This window comes from Nipponia nippon, unplaced genomic scaffold (assembly GCF_047370975.1).
Source record: "Nipponia nippon isolate SJK-2023a ecotype South Korea unplaced genomic scaffold, ASM4737097v1 scaffold_9, whole genome shotgun sequence".
NCBI classification, from domain to species: Eukaryota; Metazoa; Chordata; class Aves; order Pelecaniformes; family Threskiornithidae; genus Nipponia; species Nipponia nippon.
The window spans coordinates 14,257,175-14,275,884 of NW_028262413.1; the positions used below are offsets into that span (position 1 = coordinate 14,257,175).

The window sequence follows — 18,710 nt, forward strand, 5'->3', positions numbered from 1 at the left end:
CCCCTGCAGAAACCTGGGTCCTCTGGGAGACTGGGTGGCCTCTTGCTCCTCCGGCAGCTTTGGCAGCCCTTGGTCACTGGAAAGAGGTTTAATTCCCAGCTCTGCAGCCACTTTTCCTTCCTGAATTGTACCAGTTATTACACACTTACTTTTGATTCTTGGGCCTTTTATCATTTGCATTCTAAATATCAACTACAGCTTAAAAGCAGGAGTGCTTTATTTTCTTGGGAGGTAAGTGAAGAGGCTTTAGGGATAAACTTATGCCTCTACGCGTAAAAGCGCTTCTGTTGCTTTTACCATCCTGGTACTGAAGGGGAAATGCTGGTTTCAGAGGAGGTCTGCTAGCCTTGGTACTAGTGGGCATGCCACAACGAAGGGAATTTGGAGAAAATGTCAGTGTGACCCATTACATTTCACTCAAACCTTGAAAAAAGAACATAAAACCTGATGACTATGAATTTGTTTCAGTTGCAGCGAATATTATATACAAACAGATGACAATGGCCTTCGGAGTAAATACTTGACAGCAATTTAATTTTAAATCTGTTTATGTGAAATCCTTTTTGAACAGAGAGACAAACTGTAATCCTTCGCAGTGCGATGCTCTGACTCCTGTTGAACCACAGTCGCATTGTTATTTCTGTTTTCCTAGTAGCAAGGCTTTGGGGTCTGATCTTATTTTCTTTGGCTACGAGCAGCATTAACCTGTGCCTGTTTTATAGCTTCCCTGTTGCAACTTCCAGGCTATTGTAGCAGCAAGCTTGCCACTATAATTACAATGTGTAATTTATCTTTGGTTCTCAGATTCTCCAGCGTAATTTCCTGGAGGAATAACTCAAATGATAATGAATGCATGGTTATGAAAGTTGCATTGCCTTGTAATAACAGTAAAAATGAAAGGTAAATGAAACAAAAACATATTAGGGCACATTATACTGAAGCAGAGCCGTATTCATCTCCGGTTTGGCTGCAGTCTGGGGTGAGCTCCTGCTGTGGAAACATGTGTGCCCTGGTCTGGAGCAGCCAGGTCAGAGGAGGGATCCCCCCCAAAAACCTTGGCTCCTGCAGCTGCGGGGCTCAGTAACTGACCCAATCAGGAGTTGTTGGGACCTGAGGAGGGAGAGGTAATCCTGGGGTTGGAACTCAATATGGGTGGTATGTGGGGGGTATATTTATGTAAAACGATGTTTTATCAATAAGGCAGCAATTGATAAGGCTACTCTAACCCTGGATTCTTGCAGTTTGTGCAAATCCTGGTTTGTGAGAATCATACAGTTGAACTCAACGAACGCAATCCTAATTAGCTTCACTGCAAGCCCTGAGTGGTTTCTGTTCAGAGCTTCTGAACCCGGATTTATGAAAGCTTTGAAAAATGAAAATTGCATAAAAGAAAAGAGGGGGGAGAAAGGGAAAGATAGAAGGGGGAGAGAAGGGGTGAAAAGGAGCTTCAGTGGTTTTCCCTGGAGAGGCTGCCCCTGCGGCAGTGCTGCTGCTGGGTGACCCAGGGCAGTACTGTGCACTGCCCCGCTGTCACCCTGCTGTCACCCACCGCCCCGGCGTGTCCGCAGAGGCAGTGCCCCAGTGCACGGGCTGGAGTCGCCTTGGCCCCCAGCAGGGCACAGGCTGCAGCTCGGACCGATCATCTGGGAGGCTCCTGTTTCTCAAAGGAGTTAGATATGCTGCTTCTTGCATTAAATGGTGCATACAACCGTTTTTATAAACCTATGCATTGCCGTGCAAAGGTAGCTGTTCAGAAAACGTGGTGCCATATAAGCCCGTAAACGCACTTGTAGGGAGCAGCTTTCCCTGCTATAGCCAGAGCATCGCATTACCCTGTGCAGCCTGATCCCTGGGAGGGAAGGGACCTGAACTCCTAGGTATGATTTCAAAGCAAATAATAACTTTTGCTTTCAAAATAAAGATGAAAGGCATTAGCCTTGCTGGTGTGCTCTGTGTGCAGGACATGATGCAGTGCTGCGTTCCGCTCAAAGGTGTGAGCTTGATTCCTTGCCGCTGTCGCAGTAGGGCTGCAGCGCTTTGGCTGGTGCGGGCTGTGCATGGTGCTCGTGGGGAGGTCGCGGCAGCCCTGCAGCATGCTGCAGACCCCAGCAGAGCAGGTGCTGTGAGATGACAGAAATGGTCTGATATATTTAATTCAGAAGATATTGAAAGGATACCTTCCTTTTGCCTAAAGGAACAGTGAATGTTGCATAGTATTGACTTTAAAAGTTTTTTTTTTTAATTGAATGTAAATAAATATCTGATATTATTTTTTGTTTTGTTCTTCTGGTTTTGTCCTGGTCATGCATAAAACCCCAAAACAGGGTTGAGACCATAACGAGCAATATACCCTAATGTTCTCTTCCATTAAAGACCGTGAAGAAATGTGGCAATCACATGAAAGATGGGATTTCTGCCCTGCTATTCCCCTATCTCTGTGCATAGATTTAATTCCAGAACTACTGAAAGAAAAACTCCTGAACTGTCAGTTGTGTTTCCTGCAAGTCGAAGGTATTAAGAAACCCTGGGATTATAGGTCAGCACAAAGCTGGACTTGGGATGTGGGATGTCTCCATGTGAACGGCAGTAAAACAAAGTGGCTCCCACCAGGGCCTCGGCAATATTTCCTGATAGAAATCAGTGCAATTAACTTATACACCGCCATAGCTTCATGTCTGAAAGATAAGATCTACAGTGCTGTAAATCACAGTGGAAATTTCACACTGTGCTTCCCAAGCAGAGTGTGTGCAGTATATAACTGTCATTTCCTCATTTAACTATCATTAAAATTAAGTGCTGGCTGAAATCGGTGGTATGTGAAGGGAGACCTTGTCATTAAGATTGAACTGGAACCTCAGTGCTTTATACAAATTAATTGAGCTGGGAGCCCTCAAAGGAAACAAAGACATAATTAACAACTTCTGTATCTGTTCTAATAGCTTAAAAAGAAAAGTAAAATGTGATGCTTTTTAAACATAGCAGAGACCAGCAGCATTGCTCTGCAAAGTTTCCTTGCTGTCCTTGCCCTTCCTTTCCTCTCTGCCTTACTGGGAATAGTCAAGGCTCAGTGCTGGCAGGCCAATGAAGGGTTAAAATGAAAGCACTTTGTTTTCAGCTGCCACTTTGGGCTGTATTTAATGTGAAGGTCATCCTTCAGTTAGCAGGCTTGTACAGGGCACTGTAGGCTGGGCGGCACTGGAGGTCCAAGCCCTAGGGTAATGTTTTCAAGTGCTACCGCCAGGGTGTTGGTCTGTCTGCAGGGACTCATTAATGACAAGTGGAGTATTCCTCTTTAAGTGACATCTTCATATTTCAGATATTGAAGAATTGAGTCCAATCAGACCTTAAATGCTGTCCTCCGGCCCCAGCAGAGTCCCCTGTCACCACCAGGTAAAAATATCCTCTGTGAAGGAAAATTCAGAGACTTTGTGATGCAAAATTACAGCATAAGCTTTAGAAAAAGGGGAATAAAATCCTGAGATAGGATATATTTTTTAAGTTAGGGCTCTGCACAAAGGCCTTTGATATCGACAAAAACAGTCCCTGTGTGTTTTGTAGGCCTTGGGTCCACAAGGCCATCTCCCTGGCGTTGGTGTGCGGAGTGTTTGTTGGTGGAGAGGTGTCTGCTCTGCCCGGGGCACCAGAGCCTCAAGCTTCTTACAGGATCTTCATTAATTTTAGTAATCTCATGTGTATTTAATTTCCTTAACTTCTGAAAACAACTTTTCTCACTGCTTGGTCCCAAGTCAGGACCAGGGACACAGGAGGTCAGAAGTCATCTTCTGAGAGCCACCACGCTCTGCCCTGCTTCACCAGCATCACTGGAAAATCAGCAAGTGCTGTGTTGTAAGGCCATATCTATTGAAAGTTGTCTTCTGCTTGGCAAAATCTCTTTCTCTTGATGACTTTTATGGCAAAGAAAACAACCTTGACTTCGATGTTTTCAAATGTGCTGTTAAAGAATGGGGTATGTTTTTGACTGTATACTGAGTGATACTGGTGTAAATCACTTCATCTCTCTGGGCCTGGCTCTTCATTGCTTTTCTAGTTTATTTACTTTGTAAAACCAGAGTTAAAATGCTGTTTTGCCTATTAGGACAGATGGGAACAGAAGGTACAGGAAAGCTTTTTGAAGAAATAACAAATTTGGAGAAAGCCAAGGAGGTACAAAATCATTCTCAAGATCTAATTATTCGAGGGAATGAAAAAACAGGCTTCTTGAACTTGCCTTCTCAGGGTTATATTAATACGAAGCATTTAATCATTAGGGAGATGAAATTAGTTCACCTAGATTGATCTCTAAGCTGAACTGGAAAGTTGGACAAAATAATCATTTCATAAACTTCCTTAGAATAATAATTTTCCTGAACAATTATGCTGAAGGACATCAACTAGTAACCTTGTAGGGCTCTGATACCCGCTTATGCTGCATCTGAGAAGAAAGATGAAAAAGCATTGCTGTTGTTTTTTAGAAACAAGAGGGGGAAACGTTTTGTCTCCGATGCACATGTGCACAGCTGTGGATGCGGAGGTGGGTCTTAGACCTCATGGGAAGGTCTCCAAGATCATCAATGTTTCTGTTTGGTTTTTTTGTGTGGTTTGTTTGGTTGGTTGGTTGGTTTTTTTTAAATGGAAAGGTTTGGTTTGTGAATATTTAAGGAAAATGTCTTTCTCCTCCCCATTTTTAATTCCCAGGAAGGAATTGTGGTTTTAGCAGCTCCTGTTCAGTTTTCAGTTCTAGGTCTAGACAGGTAAAACTGTCAGAATTTGTCTGAAGGGTGGAAAAAAACAGAGTAATAATTGAAGAAAAATGTTGCACGTTGTTATAATGATATCCTAAAAACCAGAGGGAACACGATTACCAACCAATCATCAGAGGGTCTTTGCAGGCGGTCAGGACCTACACTTCTAGCTTCTCTTATCTTCAAGGGACTTTGCTGTTAGTAAAACACTGGGGAGATGTTCCTCATCATAAGGGTTTGAGGCTGCAGGTGAAATGTGCTCTGATTTACTCATGGGGTGTGAGGGTATTGCACAAGTTTAAATGAAAGGCCTTGACCTCTGCCATCGGGCTGGACTAGACGCAGTGAATTCTCATTTTTATAAACCCTTTTCAGGTCAGAGGATAAAAAGATGTGGTATAACTGCAAATCATCACCATTGCTTATTCTTATCCATGTGATATAGGAATACATGGCTGGGGGCTCTTTTCCCACACCTAAAGTTTACAGAATATTGGTCTGAGCATGGCAGGATTTCAGTGAACAATTTGCATTTCTCTGGCTTTAGTGTTTGAAATTAGAAGCAGTATTGTCTGCGAGCCAAATCTGGTGGCTGTGAACCAGGGTGCAGAGCCTCGCTGGCAAGGAAACAGCATAATTCAGGATTTACCTAACCTGCATGCACTGTGGATTGGTAGAGGTCTTCCAGTTTGAACTGGGAGCCAATCAGTTTGACAGTTGTCCATCAGGGGCACAACCATTTGGCTGCCTGTCTTATTTTAGTTAAGTGGTTTTCAAACTTTTCAAATGGGGAGAAGACCTTCTGTTTGTCATGAAAGTTTAGTATAAGAAAAAAGTTTATTTATAACCTAAAAAATGACCGTAGGAGAATCCAAACCAGTGCCTGAAAGTACCAGAGAATGTCATTACCTGTACGTCCTTTCAGTAGTGAAGATCAGCCATGTAATCTGCAGCAACAGCTTAAAAATGTATCCCAAGTGATATTCTGAAATAGTTGTACTGCCAGAATTAGCAAAGGACCAGGGCAAAATGGTACAGTTTTATTGCCTGCAGAAAGGGCCAGGCACTGGTGTCTGGAGGAGACAGCCCCAGCGAGTGTTTCGGGGGATGTACTTGTAGTAGACCTTTCTGGAGGAAACAAAAAAAGTCTGTAGCTGGCTATTGCCAGATGACTCAGAATAATGACAGTGTTAGCAGTAAACAGTTTTAATTTATACAGGTGACATTTAAAATGCAAATCAGACCTTAAGATAATTGCTGGAAATAAGGAAGCCTCTGTTGGTTTAGGGAATATTTCCAGTTTCTATGGAAATTATTTATAATGCAGTGAGATCAATGAGGAAGCTCATGTCTTAGAAGACTTGGCTGGAATCGCGCCTCTGTGGAGTCAAAAGACTTGTTTGAAGTGAATGCATGGGGACAGGAACTTGCGGTCAAGGTAATACGCTGGGAATAAAGTATTCAAATCTGTTGAAAAAGATAATTTTTCTCTTGACATAGCAAATGCAGATGGGCCAAAATTAAATGGTGTTACTGCAGATGTCTGTGCCTAACTCTGCTCCCTGAATGAAGTTGAAGTTGCACATCTGCTTTCAAATTTAGGGATTATTTTTAATATTTGTATGTCTTTTACACATGCTATTGTAGGAGAGAGGACTGAAGACTAAAACTGCATTTTTTTGACCATTACTAGAGGTTATGGTGTGGTGAACTACTCAGTGGGTCCGCTGCTTGTTTTTGCAGGGTCCATGAAATGTGGCTTGAGGAAAATACACTTTTTTGGGGGTTTGCATGCAGTCAATAAGAAACGATGCTGGGGGAGGACTGTGGGGCTCCACCGAGCAGACCCAGGTCCCGGCTGCAGTTCTCCAGCACTAACATAACAGAGATGGTCGTAAAACTGCTTGCTGGGGGGGACCTTTCCAGAGGTTGCACTGAGCCCTGTGTTTCTCCTTGCTCATGTCGGCAGGAGGGGGCCGGAGGGGAGCACCGCGATGGGTGCTGCTCGCTCTGGTGACCTTGTGTTTTGTTTCCCGGAGCGACCTGTATCTTCCCTCTTCTGAATCCTGGGTGTGTAAAAGAAATCAGGACTCACCTGGGCTGATGCTGGTTCACATTTTAATGCGGTTTGTATTGTTTAATGGGCTTTTGAGTGCTCTGCATTGACCTCCTCCAAAGCAGTTATTTCCTCTTTGTGGTAGGTGAATGCTACTGGAGAGTGCCCTCTTGGGGACCTCAGCATCTTTATCTGATTTATAACAGATTTCTCCACTCTTTACAACGACCAATCTTGTTTTCTGCTTTGATTTCATCTTCCTCTACTGAAGCTGGACTTCTAGTTAGAGGCTTTGGGGATTTTTTTATGGTAATTGTCTGAGTGGTTTCTTTTTTTTTTGGATCAGCCTCCCGCAAACCCTTTGATTTACTTGATATTCATCCTTCTTTGTACCTTGCTTCCAGGTTTATTATTCCAGGTTTCGGCACACCATGCCATTTACCCAGTTAGCTGTAAGATACAATCTCGTTTCCATCTGAATGGTTTCTCATTAGTTCATGTGGGTGGGAATGTGTAATACGCACGACTGTGTGTGCTTCTACCACTGTGTGTATAAAAATGTATCTTTTGGCTAGAGAAAATGAATAAAAATGCAATTCTGAGTAGAAAAAGGACAGCTTCCGCAATTTTTGCTTGCAGTTTGCATATGTGTTCAATGCATTTGTAAAGTGTAAGATGTGACTGGCAGGCAGTGAGTGTGCATGGCAGAGATGGAGCCATCTGTGCGCGCGCGCGCACACACACACACACACTCTTATATGGACATATTTGGGGGGATGAATAGTCAGCAGGTGACAGGGATTAGCTCTGTTGGCTTCCACGAAGTGGTGCTGATTGATGCCAGCCTTGGGTCTTGCTCCTCCTGCTAAACTCATGCTCCCAGCCAGTTGCTCCTGTGCTACTGGATTAACTCTGTCCCTGGTCCATCAGGTGGCAATGCCATGGACACAAAGATGATGTGAGGCCATGTCTGCCTCTCAAAGAGGGTGTTGTGCTGGGTGAGCCCAGCTGCAGGGGGAAGATGAAACAAGTTTCTCTTTCACGTTGCCCAAGCTGGCATTTCCACCGGTGTCTTGGTGCTGCAGCTGCATCGCCTGTGACAGCACACTGCCCCATGCTCTGCCAGTGGGGCTGTGGGATGCTGGTACCTTAAATGAAGCCTTTATGGCTGTATTTTCAGTTAAAAAAATATTCCTTTCCCTACCTAGGTGCTCTTGTATAAGGAAAGATGAACCGGTCCTTTTACCCCATTATTGTACTTGTATTCTTGTCTGTAGCCACTTAAACAACCAGTTCCCCCCCCCCCGGCTGTCACCCTCCTGTAGCTCTTCCCGCCTGGAAGATTCATCTTAGCTCCCACCTGAGGCTCTGCCTGACCTTATAACTTCCCACACAGCTCATTCATCTACCCCAGCGCTCCTCTTGCCATGAGAACGGGCGTATGAAGTTATTTGCATCTGTCTGGGGCCAGACTCCTTGCAAAGGTGTAAACTGATGCAATTCAGTAGATTTAATTTGGCTGCCTACCAGTGTGAGCTGGGAATCTGTCATATGCAAGAGGTTGCTAATATATTATTCATTTTAATGTTATCTCTTAATTCTTTATTCTTTGAATCACCTATACCGAAAATACAGTGACAAGCAGTTATGTCTTCTCTATCTTTAATTGGGCCTTCTTATGAGGTTTAAATACGTTTTCATATTCAGGTTAATAACTTGCAGTTGCTCTTCACATTAATGTTTTTATGAAATGATCAATTGTTTTTGCAGGTTAGAGAACTCAGCAAATCCATAAGCTATTTATAATAAAAGCTGTAACCACTTGACAGCTGTTACAAACTATTTAAAATGAATGCTATTCACATTTGCCTATGTTTGGAACAGCTCTAAATTCTTAACCACTTATACATAATGTATAAAAAGCAGTGTAATAAGCATATCAATATCTTCATCCGCCTTTCACGGCAACCTGTGCTGAGGGCTGTGGACAAAGGTGAAGCTGTCTGCAAGAAATGCTCTCCTGCCCCTCACTGCCAGTGACGGTGGTGACCGGTGTCCCCACCACTGACGTGGAATGACGCAGTGGCTACAGATACTCCTTGGCAGCCTCAGGATTGGCACGACACACGTCTTGTCTTTGCTTCAATGCCAAAGGCAAGATAGGACTTGGCGACAATGCTGAGTGTTTTCCTGCAGTTAGGACTCTTAAAGGAGTCTTGTGCTGATCCCCGAACCCCCATTGAAAGAGATTTTGAGCAGAAGCAGCCTCTTGTCAAAATGAGCATTAAAACCAGCCGGCGTGTTGCTTTCTTGCCATACAGGGAAACTGGGGGTGGGTTAAGGAAATAAGGGTTTCTCTCTTAGAAGAAAAAAGGCGGCTTCTACTCGCTCTGCAAAGAAATTGCTTCAGGACTGATATCACCTTTGGGTCTCGGAGAAGTCACCACCAGGTACCTAATAAGGGTGCTCTTCTGTACTCTGTAACTAAAGGAAACTTCTAATGGACTCAACTGGGATGAGGTCCAGAAGGCTTTAATGTCATTCAAAGCTCTGCAGTAACTCTTGGGTTGGTCCAGCTGTGGCTCTCTGCAACCAAAGTGGAGACCATAGGTCTTTAGGGTGGTTGTTTAACTCTTGGGACGTTTGGTAATGAAAGCCAAGTTTTTGGAAGAAGCCAAATAATTCATATCACCAGGGATTTATGACAAGTCTCTGGAGAATGCGTGATGTGAAGGACGTGCTGCTGGGGTGAGGGTGATCCTCTTCCCCTCAACTGGAAGAGGATATTTCTTCCAGGATAAATAGTTTATTGCTACGTATCTGCTCTTGTGCAAATGATCAATAGATATGAGATTGGAAATAATGACCTTCTTGCAGCTACTTCACTCTTTAAGGAGGATAGCAGTGGCCTATTTTTAAAAGGTTATTCAAACCCCAGCTCTATTACTGCAAAGCTGTTGCGAGCTGTCAGGTACATGATCTTCACCAGTTATTATTGTACTTATTAATTCAATATGAACTGCATGAACTAAAGCACATTGATTAGAGGGTTGAATTCCATATGAAGCCAATTCATCTAATTTTTACACTGCTGGCTCAATAAGTATTAGCTAATCATCTAGTATGAATGGTTTCAAAACACCACTTTGCTACCATCAGCCAGCAAACTGCCACTGATAGATTATTTATGGGTGAAAAAATGCCACGCTATTGCTTACACCGCAGTGGCACATACAGTCCCAAGCAGGACCGAGACCTCACTGTGCCGGGTGCTGTACAAGTGCATGAGACACCTGTCCTGCAAACGACTGGGGATGTGCAGAAGGACAAACAAGGAAGCAGCGTGATTAAATAAGGAAAGGACAAGAGACAGAGGATTTGAAGTCACCTGTGGGAGGGAAGGATTTCCATTTTAGAGCCTATACTCAAATGATGACCTGCAAATGCAAGCAGCTTTCAGTGAGATGCTTGCTGTCTTCATAAGAAATGGCTATAATGATAAAATCTGGTTTTGGGGGCAGCTTCAATCTAATTTACTTTTTCCCCCTGTAAATAATGACTTGCTGTTCTGGAGGTGCAGTAGAATTTATATGTCTAAATTAGTCAGCATGCCCCAAGATGCCTGGGATAATGACAGATAACATTTTAGTTGAGGCTGGGGGAGAATTATGCTGTCACGTTCATGGTAGGACTCTGCCTGCTGCCGTGGAAGTAGTTGATCTGCCTGCTGGAGTAATTTTGTGTGGATCTGAACCTGGTGGGGTTTTGGTAGGAATGTCTTGGTTAATTAATAATTTTTTAATTACAAGTATACTGATATTATGGAAGAAACAGGAGAAATTGTGTAGCATTTTCTTTGAAAACGTGCATTTTGGGAAAACAGAAGTTTTTTCTTCAAGCAAAGCAGCTGAGAAGCACGGTGCAGTTATGAATCAGGACTGAGCATGGAAAGCTTTGTGGTACACGTGGCTTTGTACAGCCATGTCTCGTTGCCTGGCTGTACCTCTGATCTGCTTGTTCTTCCCTGCGAGCCAGGAGCTGGCAGGTGAGTCTGCTGGGCAGCCCTCTCCACCACCAAGGCTCTCGCTGGCACTGGTGTCTTCAGGCATCACTTGGTGCAGTTGGGATGGTGGGGTGGACCCAGCAATGCTTTCAGGAGCATCGTACTGCTTCCAGCACTTGCTCTCGGGGTTGGAAAGGAAACCAGAGGCCTCTAGACAATACCATAAAATCTCTGTGATTCCAACTCGCTGCAGTTGTGGAGCAGTGTAGTGAGATCTGTCTGTTCTTGTATGCTCTTAACACTGTTCAGCATTTTCCAAACACGTCTAATGAATAGGAACATCTTGGCTTTGTGTCTGCTTCTGGCAATCAGGGACTCTTCAGGGATCTCAAGTCAAAATCTCCTGGTACATTTTGAAATTTTAACCTGTATTTCACAAATGAACGTGGTTAGCTGGAGGCTTATACTGGCAATTCTGTGTAATAATTCTAGTTTTTCACTATAGTTTGGGAAAAGGATATCTGCAAAGGATCAAGGGAAGTGGTTAAGTCCCCATCCCTGGAGGTATTTAAAAGACATGCAGATGTGGCACTTTTAGGGACATGGTTTAGTGGTAGAGTTGGCAGTGTTAGGTTAACAGTTGGACTTGATGATCTTAAAGGTCTTTTCCAACCTAAATGATTCTAAGATGCAGCTTTCCAATGATGGAGTGAAGCATAGTGGCTGTAATCCCTGGAGCTGGAGCCCCATATCCCAGGAAAGGGTGTTTCAGCCAGTATGACCTGTCTATACTTGATTAGTAAATAACTCCCCATTTGTGTATTAAACTCTCACTGGGCAAACAGTAGAATTACAAAACATAACTGCAGGTGCCTAATAAACAATCCACAGGTGTTATAAACACGTTACCAAGTGTGCTACATGCTACAGAGGGACATGAGGACACCAGCAGACCGTCTGCTTACCTATTAGCATCATTTATAAGCACCCAGCCAGCTTATAACTATCGATTTCCCACTCATTAAAACCTTAGACAATAATTTATCAAGTCTTTGTAAAGTAAACCTTTTTTGTAAAGCCTGATATCTTTGGTTTTACATCAAGTGAGCACCTGTCCCTGTGCCTGCAGGTGCTAGATAAGCCCTAATTCATAGGTTTCTCTGGGAGCTATCTGTATCGTTGAACAAAACTTTCCCTGCAAGCAACGTGGCTTATTTTTCCTGATACAGAGCAGCTGGCTGTTTTTAAGAAAAATGTTTGTTTTCTAAGCAAAAATGAATGGCTTCAGATGTCACCCTCAAATTACATTAAAAATTTTCTTTCATAAGCAAAGGTGGGTGATGGGTGAAGCCTCTGGTCCTTCTCTACACTTCTCTTACTGGATGTATGTTGTTTTTTTTTTTCCCCCCACCTGAGCAAAGTCTGGATTAAATCTAACTACTGGGAACAGAGTATGAAACGCAGCTGCCCCTGGCTGGGGTTTGGTGGCTCTGGCACAAGTGACTGCAGCGAAGAGTGGCTGTTGGGAGCAGAAAGTGAAGGCTACAGTATGTGTGCGCAAGCTGGCGAGGAGCGTAGACACACCGGCATGTAATCGCCTGAACTGCAGCCAAGAGGTTAACTCCCTTCCTCCTGCAAGAGCTGCCAGTGGAGTATTAATGACCACGGGCTGCCAAGACCTCCATTCTACGTATCATCTGAGTACACAGAGTGCAAAAGTAATTTAATTCAGGCATCACAATTAAGGAAACAATTATTTCTCATGTCTTGGGCTGATCTCCAGGTCGTCTTAGCATTATCCCTTTTGATCTCATTATGAATTTAAAATATGCAATAAATAAGCTCTTAATTCTATAGAAAAGGTCAAGCTTGCTTTCTGCTGGAGACAGGGGTGTATTTAATGGAAAGATCTCAAGGACAAGGGAAACATTTGTTAATGACTACGGGAATGAGTGCCAACCCACCTCCTCGGGACCGTTGTGCAGGACTTCTGCACATGCACATTTCCATGGGAAAATCCTGTCTGAAGACACTTTCCCAAGAGGTAAATTCTGGCCAAGGTAGCAATTAAATGTTGGTGTTTCATGACAAATTATTCTTGGGTGATCCAGCAATGGGGTGAGCCTAGTTTTGTCAAAGGAGCACAGGGGTGACTTGAGACTCAGGAAACTTCATTCATTCCCTCAAATATTTTTAACAAGCTGCTCGGGAAGGTGCGTTAGCAGGTCATTTTGTGGTTAACAATAGCCTTGGCAAGTGGAGTAACATTAATTACACTAAGCTGAGCTATGTTGACTTACCCCTGTTAGGTTCTGGTTTATGTAGTTTTTGCTCTTTTTTTAACAAGAATAATGACGTGTTTATACCATTATGTCAGCATAAAATCACCCATTCAAAGAAAGCTTAGTATAAGCAAGAAGCAACTCTCTAACTAACTGGCTTATTTTCTCACATATATAATTACAGCAAAACTGTACAATACTGCACAAAACTGTACAACCATGCTGGGCACGAGTGCTGAATGCTGTGTCACTGCCGGTGACATTTGCAACCCTGGTGCAGCGGCAGGACTGCTGGGCATAAACCAGGTGAGACAGACTTGCTTCCCCACACTGGCATACGTAGAGCACGAGCACAGTCTGCATGAATCTATCTTCACTGCTTCTCTAGTGTGCGTCCACAAGGACTTGCGGACCCGGAGTGGTTTGCCGTGTCATCCAACTGACAACTCTGTTCTGACACACACTCTTAACACTAGAGTTCATTCAAGTGCATTTTTTCTAAATGTCCCTTTTAAAATGCTACTTATTTTTCAAAGGATTGGGATGTTCCTGCTGATCTGCAAGAAAGCGAGACGAGCAGTTTCAAAAGCTGTTTCTGTGAAGCTGTGGACTGTTTTGGCATGGCAGCTATCGGTGCATCATGTGTAAGCTCTGGTTATTCTGTATGAATTTTAAAGCCCAAGCTGCTGCACAAGATGAATGCAATTCCCCACTGAGTTAGCCAGGTTGTGTGCTGAGAGCACAGTGGACATTGCATGCTCAGTAATTTTAGCAATTGTGTTTCTCAGGGTGGGATGCGGGGAAGACCGTGTTACAAGTCCACGCTCAGTCAAAGCTCTGTGAGTTTGATAAAATGAACTGTAGGGCTTAGTGACTGATGGTTTCCCTTCCTCTGCCTGCCAAACGGAAAACATATAAAAACTCACTAAAATGAAGACTGCTGTATCTCTGGTTTGTTCTTGCAAATGGAATTAGTCAAATAATAAATCCCACTGATCAAGGTTTTAATATAAACATAGAAGTCCTTTGACGTGTAAAAGGTGCTGCTAAAATGCTGCATTTGTGTAACTTAAGTAAACTTCAATTTAAAAGAAAGAAGATGAGAATTCTTATCTTTTATTGGTTATTCTATTCACTTCTATTTTTTATGCTTTCCAGAAGGCAAAAAATAAATCAAAACTGACTTATTGCAGTATTCTCTGTTCAAACATTTTAATATATATTGCCTGGCAGTGTAAAGGACAGATAATTATGTAGGCCTATCTTTTCTGTAGAGATGTATTATTTGGGTCCACATTTCAAAAAGCACTGAGCATACAAAGTCCTAGTTATGGTGTGAAGAGTTGGAAGCATCCGTCCCTCCCGGAGCGGCTCCTGGTCCAGCATCTGCTGGGGTCCAGCTGATTCTGGCTCTCCACAGTAGCGGTTCAGAGCAGAGCTCACTGATGACAGTGCCAAACTGCAGACTTTGGTAAAACTGATGATTTAGTAAAACCGGCCTAATCAGACTCTGGTGAGCGGTTCCTGGTGACATGGGTAATGCATTCATGGTCTGGCCCATAACATCCATCACCAGCCATAGCTGGGGTGTGCTGGTGGGACATAGGCTTCCGCTCTCACCCGGGTAGGGATCTGTCCTTGTCTATTATACAATTTTGCCAATAGATCTCAGTTAAGATGGGATAATTTTCAAAACCCTGGTGCCTAAGTAACTTCAAGAACACAGCTGATTTACTAACATCAATTGTAGGTGGTTTAACTCACCTAAATGAATGCATTTCTGAAAGAGGTTTGGACGTGTGCCTCATCATAGTACCATACCCTTTTCTCTCACAGCCTTTGAATTGTGAGTGTAATGTAGTGTTTACTGATTTTTTCCTTTTGTGCCATGTTTTGTCTAGCTTTGCATATAAAGTGGCAGCTGGTTGCAAAAGTGAATGAAATCAAGGTGGAAACGCAGGCTTTCACCATGGGAATCCTGTCCTTTGATTCCATAGGAAGATAACAACAGAGAGGAGAAAGCTCAGTGCAGATTTAAATCATTAGGCACACATGGGTCTACAGCACAAGTCTTACCAGGAGCAGCTGAGGGAGCTGGGGTTGTTTAGTCTGGAGAAGAGGAGGCTGAGGGGAGACCTTATTGCTCTCTACAACTACCTGAAAGGAGGTTGTAGCGAGGTGGGGGTCGGTTTCTTCTCCCAAGTAACAAGCAATAGGACAAGAGGAAACGGCCTCAAGCTGGGCCTGGGGAGGTTTAGGTTGGATATTAGGAAAAACTTTTTCACTGGAAGAGTAGTCAGGCACTGGAACAGGCTGCCCAGGGAAGTGGTTGAGTCTCTATCCCTGGAGGTATTTAAAAGAAGGGTAGACGTGGTGCTTAAGGAACATGGTTTAGTGGTGGACTTGGCAGTGTTAAGTTAATGGTTGGACTCGATGATCTTAAGGGTCTTTTCCAATCTTAACGGCTCTATGATTCTATGACATACCCTTCATCCACTACCAATGTGAAAAGTGAAATAATGTACCTGACAGTTATCACAGCTGTAGCATGGTAGCTCCAAACACCTGGTCTGGCAAGGCTTGTATGTCATGGGCTGACAGCGGTGATGGGTGACAGCTTTGGGGCAGCCGGGTCTAAGCACCTGGGCTGGGAACTTAGGGAGGGCAAGTATGGGAATCCTGCTTGGATGTATGACTTGTTCAGATTCCTTTGAAAATCATACCTTCGCTTCGCTCCTGTGCTCAGAACTCTGTGGTGAGGCTCTGCATGAACTAGAGAGTTCCCAGGACAAAGCATCTGCCTGATTTACAGCTGCCTGACCTTTGGAGGTACCCGGGGGAATCCCCTTGGGAGGCTGTGCGGCTTCCATGCCTGGCGATGCTTGAAGTGATGGATAGGTATGTAAAAAGCATGTAGAAATGAATCATGAATTGCATTGATGCATCATTTATGAATATCATACAAGCGAAACTTGAGTTTTCCCTGCTGTATTAGAAATGAACTAAATCAATCATTTATAAGGCTGAGAATAAAGACACCCCAGACAATCTGCTTGACCAGTTGGGTGCTGGGGATTGCAAAGACGGTTCAGTGTGGGACCAAGCACTTGTCTAGCATTCACACTGCAATTTTAGGAAGGCAAGTACAATTAAAGGGGTGAAGAAACATGTTTTCCGTGGGTCCTGGGAGTTTTCTATCCCCAATACAAGGCTAAAGTCCTAGGAATCATTTCCTGAAGACAAAATGGATATGAATATGATTACTTTTATGCCCTCTGTATTTAAACAATTCTTTTGGGGATAAACTGCTTTAAAGTAGTTGAAAAATAAACCACAACTTTTTTTTTTTTTTAAGGTTCCCTTCTCACTGTCTTTTACAATAAATACTTGATGCATTTGCCAAAAGATCGGGGATGAGCAATCAGCCCTTACCTTTCACTTGGTGAAAGCAGGTTGGATCGCTAACGCAGCCGTCTGCCTGACAGATCTGAAAGGCAAATCACTTTATTCATAAAAACCATTGTGGTTCAAACTGTTACTGAACCTTAATAAATAGAAAGGATATGTATTATCTCTGCTAGCATAAAAACAGCTGATCATCTTTTCCACTGAGGCTGCTTGAAAGGAGGTTTAAAGCTGAGGTGAGGCAGAGGCTTATATATGACAGTGTCTATGTGATATCGGACCTAGGATGTTTTCCCTTCACAACTTCTTTTCTATAAGAGTGTGTAGCTCACGCATTTTCTAGACACGACCGAGGGTTTTTGGTTTCACACTTTCCAGCTCTGCAGCACTGAGCCCATCTGCACTGTCCCTATGATCCCTCCCCTTCCCCAGCTCCCTCACAGGGCAGGAGGAGACATGGTCCCATGTCTGCAGCATCTAACCTCCACAAGCCGTAAAATACCTGCTGCTTTTGTTCCTGATGTAACAGCAAAGTGTTAGTGCCGATCTGGCACAAAGTGGGCTGTGAAATCAGATACCTGGTGCCATGCACGGCGCTGCTGGTGCTGCTGGTAGCCTTGACCTCAGGGACACCGTGGTCACCCTGGCAAGCCCAGCGGAGAGAGGGCAGATGGGAATTTGGGGATGAGTATGATAAACCCATAGTTCTATTAACAGCACTTCTTTGCCAGGATAGGACTGTGCCTGAGGATAGGTCTCAGTAAGAACTGGGAGATATCTTGTCTGTACTAGGGTGTATGGCTACAGCCCTCTTTTCATAAATTCTTTTGAATCCTAATAATAATGAACAAGCTTGGGAGATGTTTCACAAACTTGAAAGCAAAGGAAAGCTGTGTGTTCATTTTCCTACAGTGAGCGAGCGTTAGAAAAAAACCCTGCAGGGACCCTTGGATTTTTATTTTTTAGTTTGTTTTTTTTTTAAATCTAGATTCCTAACAAGGTGCGAAGATGAAAAGCTTTCAACCTCCATATATTTATCTGGAGAAATATTCTGTGAGAGAAATGAAATGGAACAGACTCATAAACTCATTTAGCATTTCTAAGCTGATAAATATATTTATTGGTCGTGCCTGTTAGGGGTGTGTAATACCTATTCTTTCTGCAGATGGCTCATTGGATTTCTTCCCTAGCACTTAGCTCTATAATGATGTTAGACTGCTAATACCAAACTGTCTTGACAATGTTTGTATTTTACCTCCTAGCCTCTGGCTGTTTCGAAGATGAGGTGGTTTGGGGGTCTTGGTTGTCACTGAAAATTTGCTGTAATGAAAGTCAGCCAAGTGAGGAGTTTGCTGCATGCTTCAGCGGCAGCTGTTCTGGTTATGGCAGTGGTGCTGTGCGTAGCACTGTTGAATGTCGAGTGATAGTCAAGCATCCTCCCGTGGAGGTGCAGCTGCTAAGCCTGCCTGTGCCGAGACCCCCTTGCCTGTAGCTCCCTGGGCGCTGGGGTGTGTGAAGCCTGCACAGCCAAGCCATGAAAAAAATATTTAAAATCTGCAATGTTTTCTTCATTTTTTCCCTGGGCAAAAAGCAAGTAGGCTCCTTACCTCCTGTTTGGGTATGGCAGAGGAACTGGGCATTCCTGTGGTGGTGGAAAGTGGGTTGAAAAAACCAGCCAAAGCCTGGTTTGCTTTTAAATTAGAAAGAAGGGTCTGCACCCCCCGCACACCCCAGCCCTGCGGGAGCGGGAACTTTGTGCTGAAGGTGCCAGGGCTCGGCCCCAGGGAGGCGGCTGGGAGCTCGAGCCGCTCTGGTGCTTCCTGGACAGCAGCAAGTTTCTCGGCCTTGGTCATATTTCTGCTGTGGAAATTAGAAAGCAGATGCTTGTTACTATTCTAAAATAGAGGATAATAAAAGTTAGCTTACTTAGACCTCCGAGGGGTCCTCTAGGGTAAGGTATTGTTTGTGTTAACACAATAAAATATATTTATAATTTTAATATTAAAAATGATTCAGATATATTTTAGCTTTATATATCAAAGCACCCTTTTAAAAGATGTTTTTGTTTTACACCTGAGGATGTGAACCTATTTAATTTTTAGAGAATGTCTTTCTTCTCATTTTGAGCAAAAGTAAATTTTTTTTTCTGTTTTTGTTGCCTTATTCTTACACTTGCAACTCCAGCCCATCATCCCGGCTGGTGTGCTTCTCAGGTGAATTTA

General features: G+C 43.5%; 1 long non-coding RNA gene across 1 annotated transcript; it reads left to right on the forward strand.

Annotated features, from left to right (window-relative positions):
* Nucleotides 1–12,233: 12,233 nt before the first annotated feature.
* On the forward strand, nucleotides 12,234–14,062 carry LOC148050107 (uncharacterized). Its single transcript, XR_015701549.1, has 3 exons — nucleotides 12,234–12,845; nucleotides 13,268–13,389; nucleotides 13,620–14,062. It is a non-coding gene; the product is annotated as an uncharacterized LOC148050107 (long non-coding RNA).
* Nucleotides 14,063–18,710: the final 4,648 nt, after the last annotated feature.